A 27,043-nucleotide genomic window follows, 5' to 3' on the forward strand; every position below is an offset into this window, starting at 1 on the left:
AGAAATGGTACGGAAACCCCGTATTTACATATCTGCCACTGTGCAGGAGTATCCGGATAGGTGTTCGAGTGTTCGAACCGTAATGCGCAAGAAATGGTACATAAACCCCGTATTTACATATCTGCCCCTGTGCAGGAGAATCCGTATAGGTGTTCGAGTGGTCGAACCGTAATGCGCAAGAACTGGTACGGAAACCCCGTATTTACATATTTGCCACTGTGCAGGAGAATCCGTATAGGTGTTCGAGTGTTCGAACCGTAATGCGCAAGAAATGGTAAGTAAACCCTGTATTTACATATCTGCCACGGTGCAGGAGAATCCGTATAGGTGTTCGAGTGTTCGAACCGTAATGCGCAAGAAATGGTATGGAAACCCCGTATTTACATATCTGCCACTGTGCAGGTGAATCCGTATATGTGTTCGAGTGTTCGAACCGTAATGCGCAAGAAATGGTACGGAAACCCCGTATTTACATATCTGCCACTGTGCAGGAGTATCCGGATAGGTGTTCGAGTGTTCGAACCGTAATGCGCAAGAAATGGTACATAAACCCCGTATTTACATATATGCCACTGTGCTGGAGAATCCGTATAGGTGTTCGAGTGTTCGAACCGTAATGCGCAAGAAATGGTACGGAAACCCCGTAGTTACATATCTGCCACTGTGCAGGAGAATCCGTACAGGTGTTCGAGTGTTCGAACCGTAATGCGCAAGAAATGGTATGGAAACCCCGTATTTACATATCTGCCACTGTGCAGGAGAATCCGTATAGGTGTTCGATTGTTCGAACCGTAATGCGCAAGAAATGGTACCGAAACCCCGTATTTACATATCTGCCACTGTGCAGGAGAATCCGTATAGGTGTTCGAGTGTTCGAACCGTAATGCGCAAGAAATGGTATGGAAACCCCGTATTTACATATCTGCCACTGTGCAGGAGAATCCGTATATGTGTTCGAGTGTTCGAACCGTAATGCGCAAGAAATGGTACGGAAACCCCGTATTTACATATCTGCCACTGTGCAGGAGTATCCGGATAGGTGTTCGAGTGTTCGAACCGTAATGCGCAAAAAATGGTATGGAAACCCCGTATTTACATATCTGCCACTGTGCAGGAGAATCCGTATAGGTGTTCGAGTGTTCGAACCGTAATGCGCAAGAAATGGTACGGAAACCCCGTATTTACATATCTGCCACTGTGCAGGAGAATCCGCATAGGTGTTCGAGTGTTCGAACCGTAATGCGCAAGAAATGGTAAGTAAACCCTGTATTTACATATCTGCCACGGTGCAGGAGAATCCGTATAGGTGTTCGAGTGTTCGAACCGTAATGCGCAAGAAATGGTATGGAAACCCCGTATTTACATATCTGCCACTGTGCAGGTGAATCCGTATATGTGTTCGAGTGTTCGAACCGTAATGCGCAAGAAATGGTACGGAAACCCCGTATTTACATATCTGCCACTGTGCAGGAGTATCCGTATAGGTGTTCGAGTGTTCGAACCGTAATGCGCAAGAAATGGTACGTAGACCCCGTATTTACATATATGCCACTGTGCTGGAGAATCCGTATAGGTGTTCGAGTGTTCGAACCGTAATGCGCAAGAAATGGTACGGAAACCCCGTAGTTACATATCTGCCACTGTGCAGGAGAATCCGTACAGGTGTTCGAGTGTTCGAACCGTAATGCGCAAGAAATGGTATGGAAACCCCGTATTTACATATCTGCCACTGTGCAGGAGAATCCGTATAGGTGTTCGATTGTTCGAACCGTAATGCGCAAGAAATGGTACCGAAACCCCGTATTTACATATCTGCCACTGTGCAGGAGAATCCGTATAGGTGTTCGAGTGTTCGAACCGTAATGCGCAAGAAATGGTATGGAAACCCCGTATTTACATATCTGCCACTGTGCAGGAGAATCCGTATATGTGTTCGAGTGTTCGAACCGTAATGCGCAAGAAATGGTACCGAAACCCTGTATTTACATATCTACCACTGTGCAGGAGAATTCGTATAGGTGTTCGAGTGTTCGAACCGTAATGCGCAAAAAATGGTATGGAAACCCCGTATTTACATATCTGCCACTGTGCAGGAGAATCCGTATAGGTGTTCGAGTGTTCGAACCGTAATGCGCAAGAAATGGTACGGAAACCCCGTATTTACATATCTGCCACTGTGCAGGAGAATCCGCATAGGTGTTCGAGTGTTCGAACCGTAATGCGCAAGAAATGGTATGTAAACCCCGTATTTACATATCTGCCACTGTGCAGGAGAATCCGTATAGGTGTTCGAGTGTTCGAACCGTAATGCGCAAGAAATGGTAAGTAAACCCTGTATTTACATATCTGCCACGGTGCAGGAGAATCCATATAGGTGTTCGAGTGTTCGAACCGTAATGCGCAAGAAATGGTATGGAAACCCCGTATTTACATATCTGCCACTGTGCAGGAGAATCCGTATATGTGTTCGAGTGTTCGAACCGTAATGCGCAAGAAATGGTACGTAGACCCCGTATTTACATATTTGCCACTGTGCAGGAGAATCCGTATAGGTGTTCGAGTGTTCGAACCGTAATGCGCAAGAAATGGTACGGAAACCCCGTATTTACATATCTGCCACTGTGCAGGAGAATCCGTATAGGTGTTCGAGTGTTCGAACCGTAATGCACAAGAAATGGTACGAAAACCCCGTATTTACATATCTGCCACTGTGCAGGAGAATCCGTATAGGTGTTCGAGTGTTCGAACCGTAATGCGCAAGAAATGGTACGGAAATCCCGTATTTACATATCTGCCACTGTGCAGAAGAATCCGCATAGGTGTTCGAGTGTTCGAACCGTAATGCGCAAGAAATGGTACGTAAACCCCGTATTTACATATCTGCCACTGTGCAGGAGAATCCGTAAAGGTGTTCGAGTGTTCGAACCGTAATGCGCTAGAAATGGTACCGAAACCCCGTATTTACATATCTGCCACTATGCAGGAGAATCCGTACAGGTGTTCGAGTGGTCGAACCGTAATGCGCTAGAAATGGTACCGAAACCCCGTATTTACATATCTGCCACTATGCAGTAGAATCCGTACAGGTGTTCGAGTGTTCGAACCGTAATGCGCAAGAAATGGTACGGAAACCCCGTATTTACATATCTGCCACTGTGCAGGAGAATCCGTATAGGTGTTCGAGTGTTCGAACCGTAATGCGCAAGAAATGGTACCGAAACCCCGTATTTACATATCTGCCACTGTGCAGGAGAATCCGTATATGTGTTCGAGTGTTCGAACCGTAATGCGCAAGAAATGGTACCGAAACCCCGTATTTACATATCTGCCACTGTGCAGGAGAATTCGTATAGGTGTTCGAGTGTTCGAACCGTAATGCGCAAAAAATGGTACCGAAACCCCGTATTTACATATCTGCCACTGTGCAGGAGAATCCGTATAGGTGTTCGAGTGTTCGAACCGTAATGCGCAAGAAATGGTACGGAAACCCCGTATTTACATATCTGCCACTGTGCAGGAGAATCCGCATAGGTGTTCGAGTGTTCGAACCGTAATGCGCAAGAAATGGTATGTAAACCCCGTATTTACATATCTGCACTGTGCAGTAGAATCCGTATAGGTGTTCGAGTGTTCGAACCGTAATGCGCAAGAAATGGTAAGTAAACCCTGTATTTACATATCTGCCACGGTGCAGGAGAATCCGTATAGGTGTTCGAGTGTTCGAACCGTAATGCGCAAGAAATGGTATGGAAACCCCGTATTTACATATCTGCCACTGTGCAGAAGAATCCGTATATGTGTTCGAGTGTTCGAACCGTAATGCGCAAGAAATGGTACGTAAACCCCGTATTTACATATCTGCCACTGTGCAGGAGTATCCGGATAGGTGTTCGAGTGTTCGAACCGTAATGCGCAAGAAATGGTACATAAACCCCGTATTTACATATCTGCCCCTGTGCAGGAGAATCCGTATAGGTGTTCGAGTGGTCGAACCGTAATGCGCTAGAAGTGGTACCGAAACCCCGTATTTACATATCTGCCACTGTGCAGGAGAATCCGTATAGGTGTTCGAGTGTTCGAACCGTAATGCGCAAGAAATGGTACGTAAACCCCGTATTTACATATCTGCCACTGTGCAGGAGAATCCGTATAGGTGTTCGAGTGTTCGAACCGTAATGCGCAAGAAATGGTACCGAAACCCCGTATTTACATATCTGCCACTGTGCAGGAGAATCCGTATATGTGTTCGAGTGTTCGAACCGTAATGCGCAAGAAATGGTACCGAAACCCCGTATTTACATATCTGCCACTGTGCAGGAGAATTCGTATAGGTGTTCGAGTGGTCGAACCGTAATGCGCAAGAAATGGTACGGAAACCCCCTATTTACATATCTGCCACTGTGCAGGAGAATCCGTATAGGTGTTCGAGTGTTCGAACCGTAATGCGCAAGAAATGGTACGGAAACCCCGTATTTACATATCTGCCACTGTGCAGGAGAATCCGCATAGGTGTTCGAGTGTTCGAACCGTAATGCGCAAGAAATGGTATGTAAACCCCGTATTTACATATCTGCCACTGTGCAGTAGAATCCGTATAGGTGTTCGAGTGTTCGAACCGTAATGCGCAAGAAATGGTAAGTAAACCCTGTATTTACATATCTGCCACAGTGCAGGAGAATCCGTATAGGTGTTCGAGTGTTCGAACCGTAATGCGCAAGAAATGGTATGGAAACCCCGTATTTACATATCTGCCACTGTGCAGGAGAATTCGTATAGGTGTTCGAGTGTTCGAACCGTAATGCGCAAGAAATGGTACGGAAACCCCGTATTTACATATCTCCCACTGTGCAGGAGTATCCGGATAGGTGTTCGAGTGTTCGAACCGTAATGCGCAAGAAATGGTACATAAACCCCGTATTTACATATCTGCCCCTGTGCAGGAGAATCCGTATAGGTGTTCGAGTGGTCGAACCGTAATGCGCAAGAACTGGTACGGAAACCCCGTATTTACATATTTGCCACTGTGCAGGAGAATCCGTATAGGTGTTCGAGTGTTCGAACCGTAATGCGCAAGAAATGGTACGTAAACCCCGTATTTACATATCTGCCACTGTGCAGGAGAATCCGTATAGGTGTTCGAGTGTTCGAACCGTAATGCGCAAGAAATGGTACGGAAACCCCGTATTTACATATCTGCCACTGTGCAGAAGAATCCGCATAGGTGTTCGAGTGGTCGAACCGTAATGCGCAAGAAATGGTACGTAAACCCCGTATTTACATATCTGCCACTGTGCAGGAGAATCCGTAAAGGTGTTCGAGTGGTCGAACCGTAATGCGCAAGAAATGGTACGGAAACCCCCTATTTACATATCTGCCACTGTGCAGGAGAATCCGTATAGGTGTTCGAGTGTTCGAACCGTAATGCGCAAGAAATGGTACGTAAACCCCGTATTTACATATCTGCCACTGTGCAGGAGAATCCGTACAGGTGTTCGAGTGTTCGAACCGTAATGCGCAAGAAATGGTACCGAAACCCTGTATTTACATATCTGCCACTATGCAGGAGAATCCGTATAGGTGTTCGAGTGTTCGAACCGTAATGCGCAAGAAATGGTATGGAAACCCCGTATTTACATATCTGCCACAGTGCAGGAGAATCCGTATAGGTGTTCGAGTGTTCGAACCGTAATGCGCAACAACTGGTACCGAAACCCCGTATTTACATATCTACCACTGTGCAGGAGAATTCGTATAGGTGTTCGAGTGTTCGAACCGTAATGCGCAAAAAATGGTATGGAAACCCCGTATTTACATATCTGCCACTGTGCAGGAGAATCCGTATAGGTGTTTGAGTGTTCGAACCGTAATGCGCAAGAAATGGTACGGAAACCCCGTATTTACATATCTGCCACTGTGCAGGAGAATCCGCATAGGTGTTCGAGTGTTCGAACCGTAATGCGCAAGAAATGGTATGTAAACCCCGTATTTACATATCTGCCACTATTCAGGAGAATCCGTATAGGTGTTCGAGTGTTCGAACCGTAATGCGCAAGAAATGGTAAGTAAACCCTGTATTTACATATCTGCCACGGTGCAGGAGAATCCGTATAGGTGTTCGAGTGTTCGAACCGTAATGCGCAAGAAATGGTATGGAAACCCCGTATTTACATATCTGCCACTGTGCAGGTGAATCCGTATATGTGTTCGAGTGTTCGAACCGTAATGCGCAAGAAATGGTACGGAAACCCCGTATTTACATATCTGCCACTGTGCAGGAGTATCCGGATAGGTGTTCGAGTGTTCGAACCGTAATGCGCAAGAAATGGTACATAAACCCCGTATTTACATATATGCCACTGTGCTGGAGAATCCGTATAGGTGTTCGAGTGGTCGAACCGTAATGCGCAAGAAATGGTACGGAAACCCCGTATTTACATATCTGCCACTGTGCAGGAGAATCCGTATAGGTGTTCGAGTGTTCGAACCGTAATGCGCAAGAAATGGTACGGAAACCCCGTATTTACATATCTGCCACTGTGCAGGAGTATCCGGATAGGTGTTCGAGTGTTCGAACCGTAATGCGCAAGAAATGGTACATAAACCCCGTATTTACATATCTGCCCCTGTGCAGGAGAATCCGTATAGGTGTTCGAGTGGTCGAACCGTAATGCGCAAGAAATGGTACGGAAACCCCGTATTTACATATCTGCCACTGTGCAGAAGAATCCGCATAGGTGTTCGAGTGTTCGAACCGTAATGCGCAAGAAATGGTACGTAAACCCCGTATTTACATATCTGCCACTGTGCAGGAGAATCCGTAAAGGTGTTCGAGTGGTCGAACCGTAATGCGCTAGAAATGGTACCGAAACCCCGTATTTACATATCTGCCACTGTGCAGGAGAATCCGTATATGTGTTCGAGTGTTCGAACCGTAATGCGCAAGAAATGGTACGTAGACCCCGTATTTACATATTTGCCACTGTGCAGGAGAATCCGTATAGGTGTTCGAGTGTTCGAACCGTAATGCGCAAGAAATGGTACGGAAACCCCGTATTTACATATCTGCCACTGTGCAGGAGAATCCGTATAGGTGTTCGAGTGTTCGAACCGTAATGCGCAAGAAATGGTACGGAAACCCCGTATTTACATATCTGCCACTGTGCAGGAGAATCCGTATAGGTGTTCGAGTGTTCGAACCGTAATGCGCAAGAAATGGTACGGAAACCCCGTATTTACATATCTGCCACTGTGCAGGAGAATCCGTATAGGTGTTCGAGTGTTCGAACCGTAATGCGCAAGAAATGGTACGGAAACCCCGTATTTACATATCTGCCACTGTGCAGAAGAATCCGCATAGGTGTTCGAGTGTTCGAACCGTAATGCGCAAGAAATGGTACGTAAACCCCGTATTTACATATCTGCCACTGTGCAGGAGAATCCGTAAAGGTGTTCGAGTGTTCGAACCGTAATGCGCTAGAAATGGTACCGAAACCCCGTATTTACATATCTGCCACTATGCAGGAGAATCCGTACAGGTGTTCGAGTGGTCGAACCGTAATGCGCTAGAAATGGTACCGAAACCCCGTATTTACATATCTGCCACTATGCAGGAGAATCCGTACAGGTGTTCGAGTGTTCGAACCGTAATGCGCAAGAAATGGTATGGAAACCCCGTATTTACATATCTGCCACTGTGCAGGAGAATCCGTATAGGTGTTCGAGTGTTCGAACCGTAATGCGCAAGAAATGGTACCGAAACCCCGTATTTACATATCTGCCACTGTGCAGGAGAATCCGTATATGTGTTCGAGTGTTCGAACCGTAATGCGCAAGAAATGGTACCGAAACCCCGTATTTACATATCTGCCACTGTGCAGGAGAATTCGTATAGGTGTTCGAGTGTTCGAACCGTAATGCGCAAAAAATGGTATGGAAACCCCGTATTTACATATCTGCCACTGTGCAGGAGAATCCGTATAGGTGTTCGAGTGTTCGAACCGTAATGCGCAAGAAATGGTACGGAAACCCCGTATTTACATATCTGCCACTGTGCAGGAGAATCCGCATAGGTGTTCGAGTGTTCGAACCGTAATGCGCAAGAAATGGTATGTAAACCCCGTATTTACATATCTGCCACTGTGCAGTAGAATCCGTATAGGTGTTCGAGTGTTCGAACCGTAATGCGCAAGAAATGGTAAGTAAACCCTGTATTTACATATCTGCCACGGTGCAGGAGAATCCGTATAGGTGTTCGAGTGTTCGAACCGTAATGCGCAAGAAATGGTATGGAAACCCCGTATTTACATATCTGCCACTGTGCAGGAGAATCCGTATATGTGTTCGAGTGTTCGAACCGTAATGCGCAAGAAATGGTACGGAAACCCCGTATTTACATATCTGCCACTGTGCAGGAGTATCCGGATAGGTGTTCGAGTGTTCGAACCGTAATGCGCAAGAAATGGTACATAAACCCCGTATTTACATATCTGCCCCTGTGCAGGAGAATCCGTATAGGTGTTCGAGTGGTCGAACCGTAATGCGCAAGAACTGGTACGGAAACCCCGTATTTACATATTTGCCACTGTGCAGGAGAATCCGTATAGGTGTTCGAGTGTTCGAACCGTAATGCGCAAGAAATGGTACGTAAACCCCGTATTTACATATCTGCCACTGTGCAGGAGAATCCGTATAGGTGTTCGAGTGTTCGAACCGTAATGCGCAAGAAATGGTACGGAAACCCCGTATTTACATATCTGCCACTGTGCAGAAGAATCCGCATAGGTGTTCGAGTGTTCGAACCGTAATGCGCAAGAAATGGTACGTAAACCCCGTATTTACATATCTGCCACTGTGCAGGAGAATCCGTAAAGGTGTTCGAGTGGTCGAACCGTAATGCGCAAGAAATGGTACGGAAACCCCCTATTTACATATCTGCCACTGTGCAGGAGAATCCGTATAGGTGTTCGAGTGTTCGAACCGTAATGCGCAAGAAATGGTACGTAAACCCCGTATTTACATATCTGCCACTGTGCAGGAGAATCCGTACAGGTGTTCGAGTGTTCGAACCGTAATGCGCAAGAAATGGTACCGAAACCCCGTATTTACATATCTGCCACTATGCAGGAGAATCCGTATAGGTGTTCGAGTGTTCGAACCGTAATGCGCAAGAAATGGTATGGAAACCCCGTATTTACATATCTGCCACAGTGCAGGAGAATCCGTATAGGTGTTCGAGTGTTCGAACCGTAATGCGCAAGAACTGGTACCGAAACCCCGTATTTACATATCTACCACTGTGCAGGAGAATTCGTATAGGTGTTCGAGTGTTCGAACCGTAATGCGCAAAAAATGGTATGGAAACCCCGTATTTAAATATCTGCCACTGTGCAGGAGAATCCGTATAGGTGTTTGAGTGTTCGAACCGTAATGCGCAAGAAATGGTACGGAAACCCCGTATTTACATATCTGCCACTGTGCAGGAGAATCCGCATAGGTGTTCGAGTGTTCGAACCGTAATGCGCAAGAAATGGTATGTAAACCCCGTATTTACATATCTGCCACTATTCAGGAGAATCCGTATAGGTGTTCGAGTGTTCGAACCGTAATGCGCAAGAAATGGTAAGTAAACCCTGTATTTACATATCTGCCACGGTGCAGGAGAATCCGTATAGGTGTTCGAGTGTTCGAACCGTAATGCGCAAGAAATGGTATGGAAACCCCGTATTTACATATCTGCCACTGTGCAGGTGAATCCGTATATGTGTTCGAGTGTTCGAACCGTAATGCGCAAGAAATGGTACGGAAACCCCGTATTTACATATCTGCCACTGTGCAGGAGTATCCGGATAGGTGTTCGAGTGTTCGAACCGTAATGCGCAAGAAATGGTACATAAACCCCGTATTTACATATATGCCACTGTGCAGGAGTATCCGGATAGGTGTTCGAGTGTTCGAACCGTAATGCGCAAGAAATAGTACATAAACCCCGTATTTACATATCTGCCACTGTGCAGGAGAATCCGTATAGGTGTTCGAGTGGTCGAACCGTAATGCGCAAGAAATGGTACGGAAACCCCGTATTTACATATCTGCCACTGTGCAGGAGAATCCGTATAGGTGTTCGAGTGTTCGAACCGTAATTCGCAAGAAATGGTACGTAAACCCCGTATTTACATATCTGCCACTGTGCAGGAGAATCCGTATAGGTGTTCGAGTGGTCGAACCGTAATGCGCAAGAAAAGGTACGGAAACCCCGTATTTACATATCTGCCACTGTGCAGGAGAATCCGTACAGGTGTTCGAGTGTTCGAACCGTAATGCGCTAGAAATGGTACCGAAACCCCGTATTTACATATCTGCCACTCTGCAGGAGAATCCGTACAGGTGTTCGAGTGTTCGAACCGTAATGCGCAAGAAATGGTATGGAAACCCCGTATTTACATATCTGCCACTGTGCAGAAGAATCCGCATAGGTGTTCGAGTGTTCGAACCGTAATGCGCAAGAAATGGTACGAAAACAACGTATTTACATATCTGCCACTGTACAGAAGAATCCGCATAGGTGTTCGAGTGTTCGAACCGTAATGCGCAAGAAATGGTACGTAAACCCCGTATTTACATATCTGCCACTGTGCAGGAGAATCCGTATAGGTGTTCAAGTGGTCGAACCGTAATGCGCAAGAAATGGTACGGAAACCCTGTATTTACATATCTGCCACTGTGCAGGAGAATCCGTATAGGTGTTCGAGTGTTCGAACCGTAATGCGCAAGAAATGGTACGAAAACCCCGTATTTACATATCTGCCACTGTGCAGGAGAATCCGTATAGGTGTTCGAGTGTTCGAACCGTAATGCGCAAGAAATGGTACGGAAACCCCGTATTTACATATCTGCCACTGTGCAGAAGAATCTGCATAGGTGTTCGAGTGTTCGAACCGTAATGCGCAAGAAATGGTACGGAAACCCCGTATTTACATATCTGCCACAGTGCAGGAGAATCCGCATAGGTGTTCGAGTGTTCGAACCGTAATGCGCAAGAAATGGTATGTAAACCCCGTATTTACATATCTGCCACTGTGCAGGAGAATCCGTACAGGTGTTCGAGTGTTCGAACCGTAATGCGCAAGAAATGGTAAGTAAACCCTGTATTTACATATCTGCCACGGTGCAGGAGAATCCATATAGGTGTTTGAGTGTTCGAACCGTAATGCGCAAGAAATGGTATGGAAACCCCGTATTTACATATCTGCCACTGTGCAGGAGAATCCGTATATGTGTTCGAGTGTTCGAACCGTAATGCGCAAGAAATGGTACCGAAACCCCGTATTTACATATCTACCACTGTGCAGGAGAATTCGTATAGGTGTTCGAGTGTTCGAACCGTAATGCGCAAAAAATGGTATGGAAACCCCGTATTTACATATCTGCCACTGTGCAGGAGAATCCGTATAGGTGTTCGAGTGTTCGAACCGTAATGCGCAAGAAATGGTACGGAAACCCCGTATTTACATATCTGCCACTGTGCAGGAGAATCCGCATAGGTGTTCGAGTGTTCGAACCGTAATGCGCAAGAAATGGTATGTAAACCCCGTATTTACATATCTGCCACTATTCAGGAGAATCCGTATAGGTGTTCGAGTGTTCGAACCGTAATGCGCAAGAAATGGTAAGTAAACCCTGTATTTACATATCTGCCACGGTGCAGGAGAATCCGTATAGGTGTTCGAGTGTTCGAACCGTAATGCGCAAGAAATGGTATGGAAACCCCGTATTTACATATCTGCCACTGTGCAGGTGAATCCGTATATGTGTTCGAGTGTTCGAACCGTAATGCGCAAGAAATGGTACGGAAACCCCGTATTTACATATCTGCCACTGTGCAGGAGTATCCGGATAGGTGTTCGAGTGTTCGAACCGTAATGCGCAAGAAATGGTACATAAACCCCGTATTTACATATATGCCACTGTGCAGGAGTATCCGGATAGGTGTTCGAGTGTTCGAACCGTAATGCGCAAGAAATAGTACATAAACCCCGTATTTACATATCTGCCACTGTGCAGGAGAATCCGTATAGGTGTTCGAGTGGTCGAACCGTAATGCGCAAGAAATGGTACGGAAACCCCGTATTTACATATCTGCCACTGTGCAGGAGAATCCGTATAGGTGTTCGAGTGTTCGAACCGTAATTCGCAAGAAATGGTACGTAAACCCCGTATTTACATATCTGCCACTGTGCAGGAGAATCCGTATAGGTGTTCGAGTGGTCGAACCGTAATGCGCAAGAAAAGGTACGGAAACCCCGTATTTACATATCTGCCACTGTGCAGGAGAATCCGTACAGGTGTTCGAGTGTTCGAACCGTAATGCGCTAGAAATGGTACCGAAACCCCGTATTTACATATCTGCCACTCTGCAGGAGAATCCGTACAGGTGTTCGAGTGTTCGAACCGTAATGCGCAAGAAATGGTATGGAAACCCCGTATTTACATATCTGCCACTGTGCAGAAGAATCCGCATAGGTGTTCGAGTGTTCGAACCGTAATGCGCAAGAAATGGTACGAAAACAACGTATTTACATATCTGCCACTGTACAGAAGAATCCGCATAGGTGTTCGAGTGTTCGAACCGTAATGCGCAAGAAATGGTACGTAAACCCCGTATTTACATATCTGCCACTGTGCAGGAGAATCCGTATAGGTGTTCAAGTGGTCGAACCGTAATGCGCAAGAAATGGTACGGAAACCCTGTATTTACATATCTGCCACTGTGCAGGAGAATCCGTATAGGTGTTCGAGTGTTCGAACCGTAATGCGCAAGAAATGGTACGAAAACCCCGTATTTACATATCTGCCACTGTGCAGGAGAATCCGTATAGGTGTTCGAGTGTTCGAACCGTAATGCGCAAGAAATGGTACGGAAACCCCGTATTTACATATCTGCCACTGTGCAGAAGAATCTGCATAGGTGTTCGAGTGTTCGAACCGTAATGCGCAAGAAATGGTACGGAAACCCCGTATTTACATATCTGCCACAGTGCAGGAGAATCCGCATAGGTGTTCGAGTGTTCGAACCGTAATGCGCAAGAAATGGTATGTAAACCCCGTATTTACATATCTGCCACTGTGCAGGAGAATCCGTACAGGTGTTCGAGTGTTCGAACCGTAATGCGCAAGAAATGGTAAGTAAACCCTGTATTTACATATCTGCCACGGTGCAGGAGAATCCATATAGGTGTTTGAGTGTTCGAACCGTAATGCGCAAGAAATGGTATGGAAACCCCGTATTTACATATCTGCCACTGTGCAGGAGAATCCGTATATGTGTTCGAGTGTTCGAACCGTAATGCGCAAGAAATGGTACCGAAACCCCGTATTTACATATCTACCACTGTGCAGGAGAATTCGTATAGGTGTTCGAGTGTTCGAACCGTAATGCGCAAAAAATGGTATGGAAACCCCGTATTTACATATCTGCCACTGTGCAGGAGAATCCGTATAGGTGTTCGAGTGTTCGAACCGTAATGCGCAAGAAATGGTACGGAAACCCCGTATTTACATATCTGCCACTGTGCAGGAGAATCCGCATAGGTGTTCGAGTGTTCGAACCGTAATGCGCAAGAAATGGTATGTAAACCCCGTATTTACATATCTGCCACTATTCAGGAGAATCCGTATAGGTGTTCGAGTGTTCGAACCGTAATGCGCAAGAAATGGTAAGTAAACCCTGTATTTACATATCTGCCACGGTGCAGGAGAATCCGTATAGGTGTTCGAGTGTTCGAACCGTAATGCGCAAGAAATGGTATGGAAACCCCGTATTTACATATCTGCCACTGTGCAGGTGAATCCGTATATGTGTTCGAGTGTTCGAACCGTAATGCGCAAGAAATGGTACGGAAACCCCGTATTTACATATCTGCCACTGTGCAGGAGTATCCGGATAGGTGTTCGAGTGTTCGAACCGTAATGCGCAAGAAATGGTACATAAACCCCGTATTTACATATATGCCACTGTGCAGGAGTATCCGGATAGGTGTTCGAGTGTTCGAACCGTAATGCGCAAGAAATAGTACATAAACCCCGTATTTACATATCTGCCACTGTGCAGGAGAATCCGTATAGGTGTTCGAGTGGTCGAACCGTAATGCGCAAGAAATGGTACGGAAACCCCGTATTTACATATCTGCCACTGTGCAGGAGAATCCGTATAGGTGTTCGAGTGTTCGAACCGTAATTCGCAAGAAATGGTACGTAAACCCCGTATTTACATATCTGCCACTGTGCAGGAGAATCCGTATAGGTGTTCGAGTGGTCGAACCGTAATGCGCAAGAAAAGGTACGGAAACCCCGTATTTACATATCTGCCACTGTGCAGGAGAATCCGTACAGGTGTTCGAGTGTTCGAACCGTAATGCGCTAGAAATGGTACCGAAACCCCGTATTTACATATCTGCCACTCTGCAGGAGAATCCGTACAGGTGTTCGAGTGTTCGAACCGTAATGCGCAAGAAATGGTATGGAAACCCCGTATTTACATATCTGCCACTGTGCAGAAGAATCCGCATAGGTGTTCGAGTGTTCGAACCGTAATGCGCAAGAAATGGTACGAAAACAACGTATTTACATATCTGCCACTGTACAGAAGAATCCGCATAGGTGTTCGAGTGTTCGAACCGTAATGCGCAAGAAATGGTACGTAAACCCCGTATTTACATATCTGCCACTGTGCAGGAGAATCCGTATAGGTGTTCAAGTGGTCGAACCGTAATGCGCAAGAAATGGTACGGAAACCCTGTATTTACATATCTGCCACTGTGCAGGAGAATCCGTATAGGTGTTCGAGTGTTCGAACCGTAATGCGCAAGAAATGGTACGAAAACCCCGTATTTACATATCTGCCACTGTGCAGGAGAATCCGTATAGGTGTTCGAGTGTTCGAACCGTAATGCGCAAGAAATGGTACGGAAACCCCGTATTTACATATCTGCCACTGTGCAGAAGAATCTGCATAGGTGTTCGAGTGTTCGAACCGTAATGCGCAAGAAATGGTACGGAAACCCCGTATTTACATATCTGCCACAGTGCAGGAGAATCCGCATAGGTGTTCGAGTGTTCGAACCGTAATGCGCAAGAAATGGTATGTAAACCCCGTATTTACATATCTGCCACTGTGCAGGAGAATCCGTACAGGTGTTCGAGTGTTCGAACCGTAATGCGCAAGAAATGGTAAGTAAACCCTGTATTTACATATCTGCCACGGTGCAGGAGAATCCATATAGGTGTTTGAGTGTTCGAACCGTAATGCGCAAGAAATGGTATGGAAACCCCGTATTTACATATCTGCCACTGTGCAGGAGAATCCGTATATGTGTTCGAGTGTTCGAACCGTAATGCGCAAGAAATGGTACCGAAACCCCGTATTTACATATCTACCACTGTGCAGGAGAATTCGTATAGGTGTTCGAGTGTTCGAACCGTAATGCGCAAAAAATGGTATGGAAACCCCGTATTTACATATCTGCCACTGTGCAGGAGAATCCGTATAGGTGTTCGAGTGTTCGAACCGTAATGCGCAAGAAATGGTACGGAAACCCCGTATTTACATATCTGCCACTGTGCAGGAGAATCCGCATAGGTGTTCGAGTGTTCGAACCGTAATGCGCAAGAAATGGTATGTAAACCCCGTATTTACATATCTGCCACTGTGCAGGAGAATCCGTACAGGTGTTCGAGTGTTCGAACCGTAATGCGCAAGAAATGGTAAGTAAACCCTGTATTTACATATCTGCCACGGTGCAGGAGAATCCATATAGGTGTTCGAGTGTTCGAACCGTAATGCGCAAGAAATGGTATGGAAACCCCGTATTTACATATCTGCCACTGTGCAGGAGAATCCGTATATGTGTTCGAGTGTTAGAACCGTAATGCGCAAGAAATGGTACGTAGACCCCGTATTTACATATGTGCCACTGTGCAGGAGAATCCGTATAGGTGTTCGAGTGTTCGAACCGTAATGCGCAAGAAATGGTACGGACACCCCGTATTTACATATCTGCCACTGTGCAGGAGAATCCGTATAGGTGTTCGAGTGTTCGAACCGTAATGCGCAAGAAATGGTACGGAAACCCCGTATTTACATATCTGCCACTGTGCAGGAGAATCCGTATAGGTGTTCGAGTGTTCGAACCGTAATGCGCAAGAAATGGTACGGAAACCCCGTATTTACATATCTGCCACTGTGCAGGAGAATCCGTATAGGTGTTCGAGTGTTCGAACCGTAATGCGCAAGAAATGGTACGGAAACCCCGTATTTACATATCTGCCACTGTGCAGAAGAATCCGCATAGGTGTTCGAGGGTTCGAACCGTAATGCGCAAGAAATGGTACGAAAACCCCGTATTTACATATCTGCCACTGTGCAGGAGAATCCGTATAGGTGTTCGAGTGTTCGAACCGTAGTGCGCAAGAAATGGTACGTAAACCCCGTATTTACATATCTGTCACTGTGCAGGAGAATCCGTATAGGTGTTCGAGTGGTCGAACCGTAATGCGCAAGAAATGGTACGGAAACCCCGTATTTACATATCTGCCACTGTGCAGGAGAATCCGTATAGGTGTTCGAGGGTTCGAACCGTAATGCGCAAGAAATGGTACGTAAACCCCGTATTTACATATCTGCCACTGTGCAGGAGAATCCGTATAGGTGTTCGAGTGGTCGAACCGTAATGCGCAAGAAATGGTACGGAAACCCCGTATTTACATATTTGCCACTGTGCAGGAGAATCCGTATAGGTGTTCGAGTGTTCGAACCGTAGTGCGCAAGAAATGGTACGTAAACCCCGTATTTACATATCTGTCACTGTGCAGGAGAATCCGTATAGGTGTTCGAGTGGTCGAACCGTAATGCGCAAGAAATGGTACGGAAACCCCGTATTTACATATCTGCCACTGTGCAGGAGAATCCGTATAGGTGTTCGAGGGTTCGAACCGTAATGCGCAAGAAATGGTACGAAAACCCCGTATTTACATATCTGCCACTGTGCAGGAGAATCCGTATAGGTGTTCGAGTGTTCGAACCGTAATGCGCAAGAAATGGTACGGAAACCCCGTATTTACATATCTGCCACTGTGCAGAAGAATCCGCATAGGTGTTCGAGGGTTCGAACCGTAATGCGCAAGAAATGGTACGAAAACCCCGTATTTACATATCTGCCACTGTGCAGGAGAATCCGTATAGGTGTTCGAGTGTTCGAACCGTAGTGCGCAAGAAATGGTACGTAAACCCCGTATTTACATATCTGTCACTGTGCAGGAGAATCCGTATAGGTGTTCGAGTGGTCGAACCGTAATGCGCAAGAAATGGTACGGAAACCCCGTATTTACATATCTGCCACTGTGCAGGAGAATCCGTATAGGTGTTCGAGGGTTCGAACCGTAATGCGCAAGAAATGGTACGTAAACCCCGTATTTACATATCTGCCACTGTGCAGGAGAATCCGTATAGGTGTTCGAGTGGTCGAACCGTAATGCGCAAGAAATGGTACGGAAACCCCGTATTTACATATTTGCCACTGTGCAGGAGAATCCGTATAGGTGTTCGAGTGTTCGAACCGTAGTGCGCAAGAAATGGTACGTAAACCCCGTATTTACATATCTGTCACTGTGCAGGAGAATCCGTATAGGTGTTCGAGTGGTCGAACCGTAATGCGCAAGAAATGGTACGGAAACCCCGTATTTACATATCTGCCACTGTGCAGGAGAATCCGTATAGGTGTTCGAGGGTTCGAACCGTAATGCGCAAGAAATGGTACGAAAACCCCGTATTTACATATCTGCCACTGTGCAGGAGAATCCGTATAGGTGTTCGAGTGTTCGAACCGTAATGCGCAAGAAATGGTACGGAAACCCCGTATTTACATATCTGCCACTGTGCAGAAGAATCCGCATAGGTGTTCGAGGGTTCGAACCGTAATGCGCAAGAAATGGTACGAAAACCCCGTATTTACATATCTGCCACTGTGCAGGAGAATCCGTATAGGTGTTCGAGTGTTCGAACCGTAGTGCGCAAGAAATGGTACGTAAACCCCGTATTTACATATCTGTCACTGTGCAGGAGAATCCGTATAGGTGTTCGAGTGGTCGAACCGTAATGCGCAAGAAATGGTACGGAAACCCCGTATTTACATATCTGCCACTGTGCAGGAGAATCCGTATAGGTGTTCGAGGGTTCGAACCGTAATGCGCAAGAAATGGTACGTAAACCCCGTATTTACATATCTGCCACTGTGCAGGAGAATCCGTATAGGTGTTCGAGTGGTCGAACCGTAATGCGCAAGAAATGGTACGGAAACCCCGTATTTACATATTTGCCACTGTGCAGGAGAATCCGTATAGGTGTTCGAGTGTTCGAACCGTAGTGCGCAAGAAATGGTACGTAAACCCCGTATTTACATATCTGTCACTGTGCAGGAGAATCCGTATAGGTGTTCGAGTGGTCGAACCGTAATGCGCAAGAAATGGTACGGAAACCCCGTATTTACATATCTGCCACTGTGCAGGAGAATCCGTATAGGTGTTCGAGGGTTCGAACCGTAATGCGCAAGAAATGGTACGAAAACCCCGTATTTACATATCTGCCACTGTGCAGGAGAATCCGTATAGGTGTTCGAGTGTTCGAACCGTAATGCGCAAGAAATGGTACGGAAACCCCGTATTTACATATCTGCCACTGTGCAAGAGAATCCGTATAGGTGTTCGAGTGTTCGAACCGTAATGCGCAAGAAATGGTACGGAAACACCGTATTTACATATCTGCCACTGTGCAGGAGAATCCGTATAGGTGTTCGAGTGTTCGAACCGTAATGCGCAAGAAATGGTACGGAAACCCCGTATTTACATATCTGCCACTGTGCAGGAGAATCCGTATAGGTGTTCGAGTGTTCGAACCGTCATGCGCAAGAAATGGTATGGAAACCCCGTATTTACATATCTGCCACTGTGCAGGAGAATCCGTATATGTGTTCGAATGTTCGAACCGTAATGCGCAAGAAATGGTACCGAAACCCCGTATTTACATATCTACCACTGTGCAGGAGAATTCGTATAGGTGTTCGAGTGTTCGAACCGTAATGCGCAAAAAATGGTATGGAAACCCCGTATTTACATATCTGCCACTGTGCAGGAGAATCCGTATAGGTGTTCGAGTGTTCGAACCGTAATGCGCAAGAAATGGTACGGAAACCCCGTATTTACATATCTGCCACTGTGCAGGAGAATCCGCATAGGTGTTCGAGTGTTCGAACCGTAATGCGCAAGAAATGGTATGTAAACCCCGTATTTACATATCTGCCACTGTGCAGGAGAATCCGTACAGGTGTTCGAGTGTTCGAACCGTAATGCGCAAGAAATGGTAAGTAAACCCTGTATTTACATATCTGCCACGGTGCAGGAGAACCCATATAGGTGTTCGAGTGTTCGAACCGTAATGCGCAAGAAATGGTATGGAAACCCCGTATTTACATATCTGCCACTGTGCAGGAGAATCCGTATATGTGTTCGAGTGTTAGAACCGTAATGCGCAAGAAATGGTACGTAGACCCCGTATTTACATATTTGCCACTGTGCAGGACAATCCGTATAGGTGTTCGAGTGTTCGAACCGTAATGCGCAAGAAATGGTACGGACACCCCGTATTTACATATCTGCCACTGTGCAGGAGAATCCGTATAGGTGTTCGAGTGTTCGAACCGTAATGCGCAAGAAATGGTACGGAAACCCCGTATTTACATATCTGCCACTGTGCAGGAGAATCCGTATAGGTGTTCGAGTGTTCGAACCGTAATGCGCAAGAAATGGTACGGAAACCCCGTATTTACATATCTGCCACTGTGCAGGAGAATCCGTATAGGTGTTCGAGTGTTCGAACCGTAATGCGCAAGAAATGGTACGGAAACCCCGTATTTACATATCTGCCACTGTGCAGAAGAATCCGCATAGGTGTTCGAGTGTTCGAACCGTAATGCACAAGAAATGGTACGTAAACCCCGTATTTACATATCTGCCACTGTGCAGGAGAATCTATAAAGGTGTTCGAGTGGTCGAACCGTAATGCGCTAGAAATGGTACCGAAACCCCGTATTTACATATCTGCCACTATGCAGGAGAATCCGAACAGGTGTTCGAGTGTTCGAACCGTAATGCGCAAGAAATGGTATGGAAACCCCGTATTTACATATCTGCCACTGTGGAGGAGAATCCGTATAGGTGTTCGAGTGTTCGAACCGTAATGCGCAAGAAATGGTACCGAAACCCCGTATTTACATATCTGCCACTGTGCAGGAGAATCCGTATAGGTGTTCGAGTGTTCGAACCGTAATGCGCAAGAAATGGTATGGAAACCCCGTATTTACATATCTGCCACTGTGCAGGAGAATCCGTATATGTGTTCGAGTGTTCGAACCGTAATGCGCAAGAAATGGTACCGAAACCCCGTATTTACATATCTACCACTGTGCAGGAGAATTCGTATAGGTGTTCGAGTGTTCGAACCGTAATGCGCAAGAAATGGTACGGAAACCCCGTATTTACATATCTGCCACTGTGCAGGAGAATCCGCATAGGTGTTCGAGTGTTCGAACCGTAATGCGCAAGAAATGGTACGGAAACCCCGTATTTACATATCTGCCACTGTGCAGGAGAATCCGCATAGGTGTTCGAGTGTTCGAACCGTAATGCGCAAGAAATGGTATGTAAACCCCGTATTTACATATCTGCCACTGTGCAGGAGAATCCGTATAGGTGTTCGAGTGTTCGAACCGTAATGCGCAAGAAATGGTACGTAGACCCCGTATTTACATATTTGCCACTGTGCAGGAGAATCCGTATAGGTGTTCTAGTGTTCGAACCGTAATGCGCAAGAAATGGTACGGAAACCCCGTATTTACATATCTGCCACTATGCAGGAGAATCCGTATAGGTGTTCGAGTGTTCGAACCGTAATGCGCAAGAAATGGTACGGAAACCCCGTATTTACATATCTGCCACTGTGCAGGAGAATCCGCATAGGTGTTCGAGTGTTCGAACCGTAATGCGCAAGAAATGGTATGTAAACCCCGTATTTACATATCTGCCACTATTCAGGAGAATCCGTATAGGTGTTCGAGTGTTCGAACCGTAATGCGCAAGAAATGGTAAGTAAACCCTGTATTTACATATCTGCCACGGTGCAGGAGAATCCGTATAGGTGTTCGAGTGTTCGAACCGTAATGCGCAAGAAATGGTATGGAAACCCCGTATTTACATATCTGCCACTGTGCAGGTGAATCCGTATATGTGTTCGAGTGTTCGAACCGTAATGCGCAAGAAATGGTACGGAAACCCCGTATTTACATATCTGCCACTGTGCAGGAGTATCCGGATAGGTGTTCGAGTGTTCGAACCGTAATGCGCAAGAAATGGTACATAAACCCCGTATTTACATATATGCCACTGTGCAGGAGTATCCGGATAGGTGTTCGAGTGTTCGAACCGTAATGCGCAAGAAATGGTACATAAACCCCGTATTTACATATCTGCCACTGTGCAGGAGAATCCGTATAGGTGTTCGAGTGGTCGAACCGTAATGCGCAAGAAATGGTACGGAAACCCCGTATTTACATATCTGCCACTGTGCAGGAGAATCCGTATAGGTGTTCGAGTGTTCGAACCGTAATTCGCAAGAAATGGTACGTAAACCCCGTATTTACATATCTGCCACTGTGCAGGAGAATCCGTATAGGTGTTCGAGTGGTCGAACCGTAATGCGCAAGAAAAGGTACGGAAACCCCGTATTTACATATCTGCCACTGTGCAGGAGAATCCGTACAGGTGTTCGAGTGTTCGAACCGTAATGCGCTAGAAATGGTACCGAAACCCCGTATTTACATATCTGCCACTATGCAGGAGAATCCGTACAGGTGTTCGAGTGTTCGAACCGTAATGCGCAAGAAATGGTATGGAAACCCCGTATTTACATATCTGCCACTGTGCAGAAGAATCCGCATAGGTGTTCGAGTGTTCGAACCGTAATGCGCAAGAAATGGTACGAAAACAACGTATTTACATATCTGCCACTGTACAGAAGAATCCGCATAGGTGTTCGAGTGTTCGAACCGTAATGCGCAAGAAATGGTACGTAAACCCCGTATTTACATATCTGCCACTGTGCAGGAGAATCCGTATAGGTGTTCAAGTGGTCGAACCGTAATGCGCAAGAAATGGTACGGAAACCCTGTATTTACATATCTGCCACTGTGCAGGAGAATCCGTATAGGTGTTCGAGTGTTCGAACCGTAATGCGCAAGAAATGGTACGAAAACCCCGTATTTACATATCTGCCACTGTGCAGGAGAATCCGTATAGGTGTTCGAGTGTTCGAACCGTAATGCGCAAGAAATGGTACGGAAACCCCGTATTTACATATCTGCCACTGTGCAGAAGAATCTGCATAGGTGTTCGAGTGTTCGAACCGTAATGCGCAAGAAATGGTACGGAAACCCCGTATTTACATATCTGCCACAGTGCAGGAGAATCCGCATAGGTGTTCGAGTGTTCGAACCGTAATGCGCAAGAAATGGTATGTAAACCCCGTATTTACATATCTGCCACTGTGCAGGAGAATCCGTACAGGTGTTCGAGTGTTCGAACCGTAATGCGCAAGAAATGGTAAGTAAACCCTGTATTTACATATCTGCCACGGTGCAGGAGAATCCATATAGGTGTTCGAGTGTTCGAACCGTAATGCGCAAGAAATGGTATGGAAACCCCGTATTTACATATCTGCCACTGTGCAGGAGAATCCGTATATGTGTTCGAGTGTTAGAACCGTAATGCGCAAGAAATGGTACGTAGACCCCGTATTTACATATTTGCCACTGTGCAGGAGAATCCGTATAGGTGTTCGAGTGTTCGAACCGTAATGCGCAAGAAATGGTACGGAAACCCCGTATTTACATATCTGCCACTGTGCAGGAGAATCCGTATAGGTGTTCGAGTGTTCGAACCGTAATGCGCAAGAAATGGTACGGAAACCCCGTATTTACATATCTGCCACTGTGCAGGAGAATCCGTATATGTGTTCGAGTGTTCGAACCGTAATGCGCAAGAAATGGTACCGAAACCCCGTATTTACATATCTACCACTGTGCAGGAGAATTCGTATAGGTGTTCGAGTGTTCGAACCGTAATGCGCAAAAAATGGTATGGAAACCCCGTATTTACATATCTGCCACTGTGCAGGAGAATCCGTATAGGTGTTCGAGTGTTCGAACCGTAATGCGCAAGAAATGGTACGGAAACCCCGTATTTACATATCTGCCACTGTGCAGGAGAATCCGCATAGGTGTTCGAGTGTTCGAACCGTAATGCGCAAGAAATGGTATGTAAACCCCGTATTTACATATCTGCCACTGTGCAGGAGAATCCGTACAGGTGTTCGAGTGTTCGAACCGTAATGCGCAAGAAATGGTAAGTAAACCCTGTATTTACATATCTGCCACGGTGCAGGAGAATCCATATAGGTGTTCGAGTGTTCGAACCGTAATGCGCAAGAAATGGTATGGAAACCCCGTATTTACATATCTGCCACTGTGCAGGAGAATCCGTATATGTGTTCGAGTGTTAGAACCGTAATGCGCAAGAAATGGTACGTAGACCCCGTATTTACATATTTGCCACTGTGCAGGAGAATCCGTATAGGTGTTCGAGTGTTCGAACCGTAATGCGCAAGAAATGGTACGGACACCCCGTATTTACATATCTGCCACTGTGCAGGAGAATCCGTATAGGTGTTCGAGTGTTCGAACCGTAATGCGCAAGAAATGGTACGGAAACCCCGTATTTACATATCTGCCACTGTGCAGGAGAATCCGTATAGGTGTTCGAGTGTTCGAACCGTAATGCGCAAGAAATGGTACGGAAACCCCGTATTTACATATCTGCCACTGTGCAGGAGAATCCGTATAGGTGTTCGAGTGTTCGAACCGTAATGCGCAAGAAATGGTACGGAAACCCCGTATTTACATATCTGCCACTGTGCAGAAGAATCCGCATAGGTGTTCGAGGGTTCGAACCGTAATGCGCAAGAAATGGTACGAAAACCCCGTATTTACATATCTGCCACTGTGCAGGAGAATCCGTATAGGTGTTCGAGTGTTCGAACCGTAGTGCGCAAGAAATGGTACGTAAACCCCGTATTTACATATCTGTCACTGTGCAGGAGAATCCGTATAGGTGTTCGAGTGGTCGAACCGTAATGCGCAAGAAATGGTACGGAAACCCCGTATTTACATATCTGCCACTGTGCAGGAGAATCCGTATAGGTGTTTGAGGGTTCGAACCGTAATGCGCAAGAAATGGTACGTAAACCCCGTATTTACATATCTGCCACTGTGCAGGAGAATCCGTATAGGTGTTCGAGTGGTCGAACCGTAATGCGCAAGAAATGGTACGGAAACCCCGTATTTACATATTTGCCACTGTGCAGGAGAATCCGTATAGGTGTTCGAGTGTTCGAACCGTAGTGCGCAAGAAATGGTACGTAAACCCCGTATTTACATATCTGTCACTGTGCAGGAGAATCCGTATAGGTGTTCGAGTGGTCGAACCGTAATGCGCAAGAAATGGTACGGAAACCCCGTATTTACATATCTGCCACTGTGCAGGAGAATCCGTATAGGTGTTCGAGGGTTCGAACCGTAATGCGCAAGAAATGGTACGAAAACCCCGTATTTACATATCTGCCACTGTGCAGGAGAATCCGTATAGGTGTTCGAGTGTTCGAACCGTAATGCGCAAGAAATGGTACGGAAACCCCGTATTTACATATCTGCCACTGTGCAGAAGAATCCGCATAGGTGTTCGAGGGTTCGAACCGTAATGCGCAAGAAATGGTACGAAAACCCCGTATTTACATATCTGCCACTGTGCAGGAGAATCCGTATAGGTGTTCGAGTGTTCGAACCGTAGTGCGCAAGAAATGGTACGTAAACCCCGTATTTACATATCTGTCACTGTGCAGGAGAATCCGTATAGGTGTTCGAGTGGTCGAACCGTAATGCGCAAGAAATGGTACGGAAACCCCGTATTTACATATCTGCCACTGTGCAGGAGAATCCGTATAGGTGTTCGAGGGTTCGAACCGTAATGCGCAAGAAATGGTACGTAAACCCCGTATTTACATATCTGCCACTGTGCAGGAGAATCCGTATAGGTGTTCGAGTGGTCGAACCGTAATGCGCAAGAAATGGTACGGAAACCCCGTATTTACATATTTGCCACTGTGCAGGAGAATCCGTATAGGTGTTCGAGTGTTCGAACCGTAGTGCGCAAGAAATGGTACGTAAACCCCGTATTTACATATCTGTCACTGTGCAGGAGAATCCGTATAGGTGTTCGAGTGGTCGAACCGTAATGCGCAAGAAATGGTACGGAAACCCCGTATTTACATATCTGCCACTGTGCAGGAGAATCCGTATAGGTGTTCGAGGGTTCGAACCGTAATGCGCAAGAAATGGTACGAAAACCCCGTATTTACATATCTGCCACTGTGCAGGAGAATCCGTATAGGTGTTCGAGTGTTCGAACCGTAATGCGCAAGAAATGGTACGGAAACCCCGTATTTACATATCTGCCACTGTGCAAGAGAATCCGTATAGGTGTTCGAGTGTTCGAACCGTAATGCGCAAGAAATGGTACGGAAACACCGTATTTACATATCTGCCACTGTGCAGGAGAATCCGTATAGGTGTTCGAGTGTTCGAACCGTAATGCGCAAGAAATGGTACGGAAACCCCGTATTTACATATCTGCCACTGTGCAGGAGAATCCGTATAGGTGTTCGAGTGTTCGAACCGTCATGCGCAAGAAATGGTATGGAAACCCCGTATTTACATATCTGCCACTGTGCAGGAGAATCCGTATATGTGTTCGAATGTTCGAACCGTAATGCGCAAGAAATGGTACCGAAACCCCGTATTTACATATCTACCACTGTGCAGGAGAATTCGTATAGGTGTTCGAGTGTTCGAACCGTAATGCGCAAAAAATGGTATGGAAACCCCGTATTTACATATCTGCCACTGTGCAGGAGAATCCGTATAGGTGTTCGAGTGTTCGAACCGTAATGCGCAAGAAATGGTACGGAAACCCCGTATTTACATATCTGCCACTGTGCAGGAGAATCCGCATAGGTGTTCGAGTGTTCGAACCGTAATGCGCAAGAAATGGTATGTAAACCCCGTATTTACATATCTGCCACTGTGCAGGAGAATCCGTACAGGTGTTCGAGTGTTCGAACCGTAATGCGCAAGAAATGGTAAGTAAACCCTGTATTTACATATCTGCCACGGTGCAGGAGAATCCATATAGGTGTTCGAGTGTTCGAACCGTAATGCGCAAGAAATGGTATGGAAACCCCGTATTTACTTATCTGCCACTGTGCAGGAGAATCCGTATATGTGTTCGAGTGTTAGAACCGTAATGCGCAAGAAATGGTACGTAGACCCCGTATTTACATATTTGCCACTGTGCAGGAGAATCCGTATAGGTGTTCGAGTGTTCGAACCGTAATGCGCAAGAAATGGTACGGACACCCCGTATTTACATATCTGCCACTGTGCAGGAGAATCCGTATAGGTGTTCGAGTGTCCGAACCGTAATGCGCAAGAAATGGTACGGAAACCCCGTATTTACATATCTGCCACTGTGCAGGAGAATCCGTATAGGTGTTCGAGTGTTCGAACCGTAATGCGCAAGAAATGGTACGGAAACCCCGTATTTACATATCTGCCACTGTGCAGGAGAATCCGTATAGGTGTTCGAGTGTTCGAACCGTAATGCGCAAGAAATGGTACGGAAACCCCGTATTTACATATCTGCCACTGTGCAGAAGAATCCGCATAGGTGTTCGAGTGTTCGAACCGTAATGCACAAGAAATGGTACGTAAACCCCGTATTTACATATCTGCCACTGTGCAGGAGAATCCATAAAGGTGTTCGAGTGGTCGAA

This window comes from Camellia sinensis, unplaced genomic scaffold, assembly GCF_055761805.1.
Source record: "Camellia sinensis isolate YWXY unplaced genomic scaffold, ASM5576180v1 Unanchor14, whole genome shotgun sequence".
Lineage (NCBI taxonomy): Eukaryota > Viridiplantae > Streptophyta > Magnoliopsida > Ericales > Theaceae > Camellia > Camellia sinensis.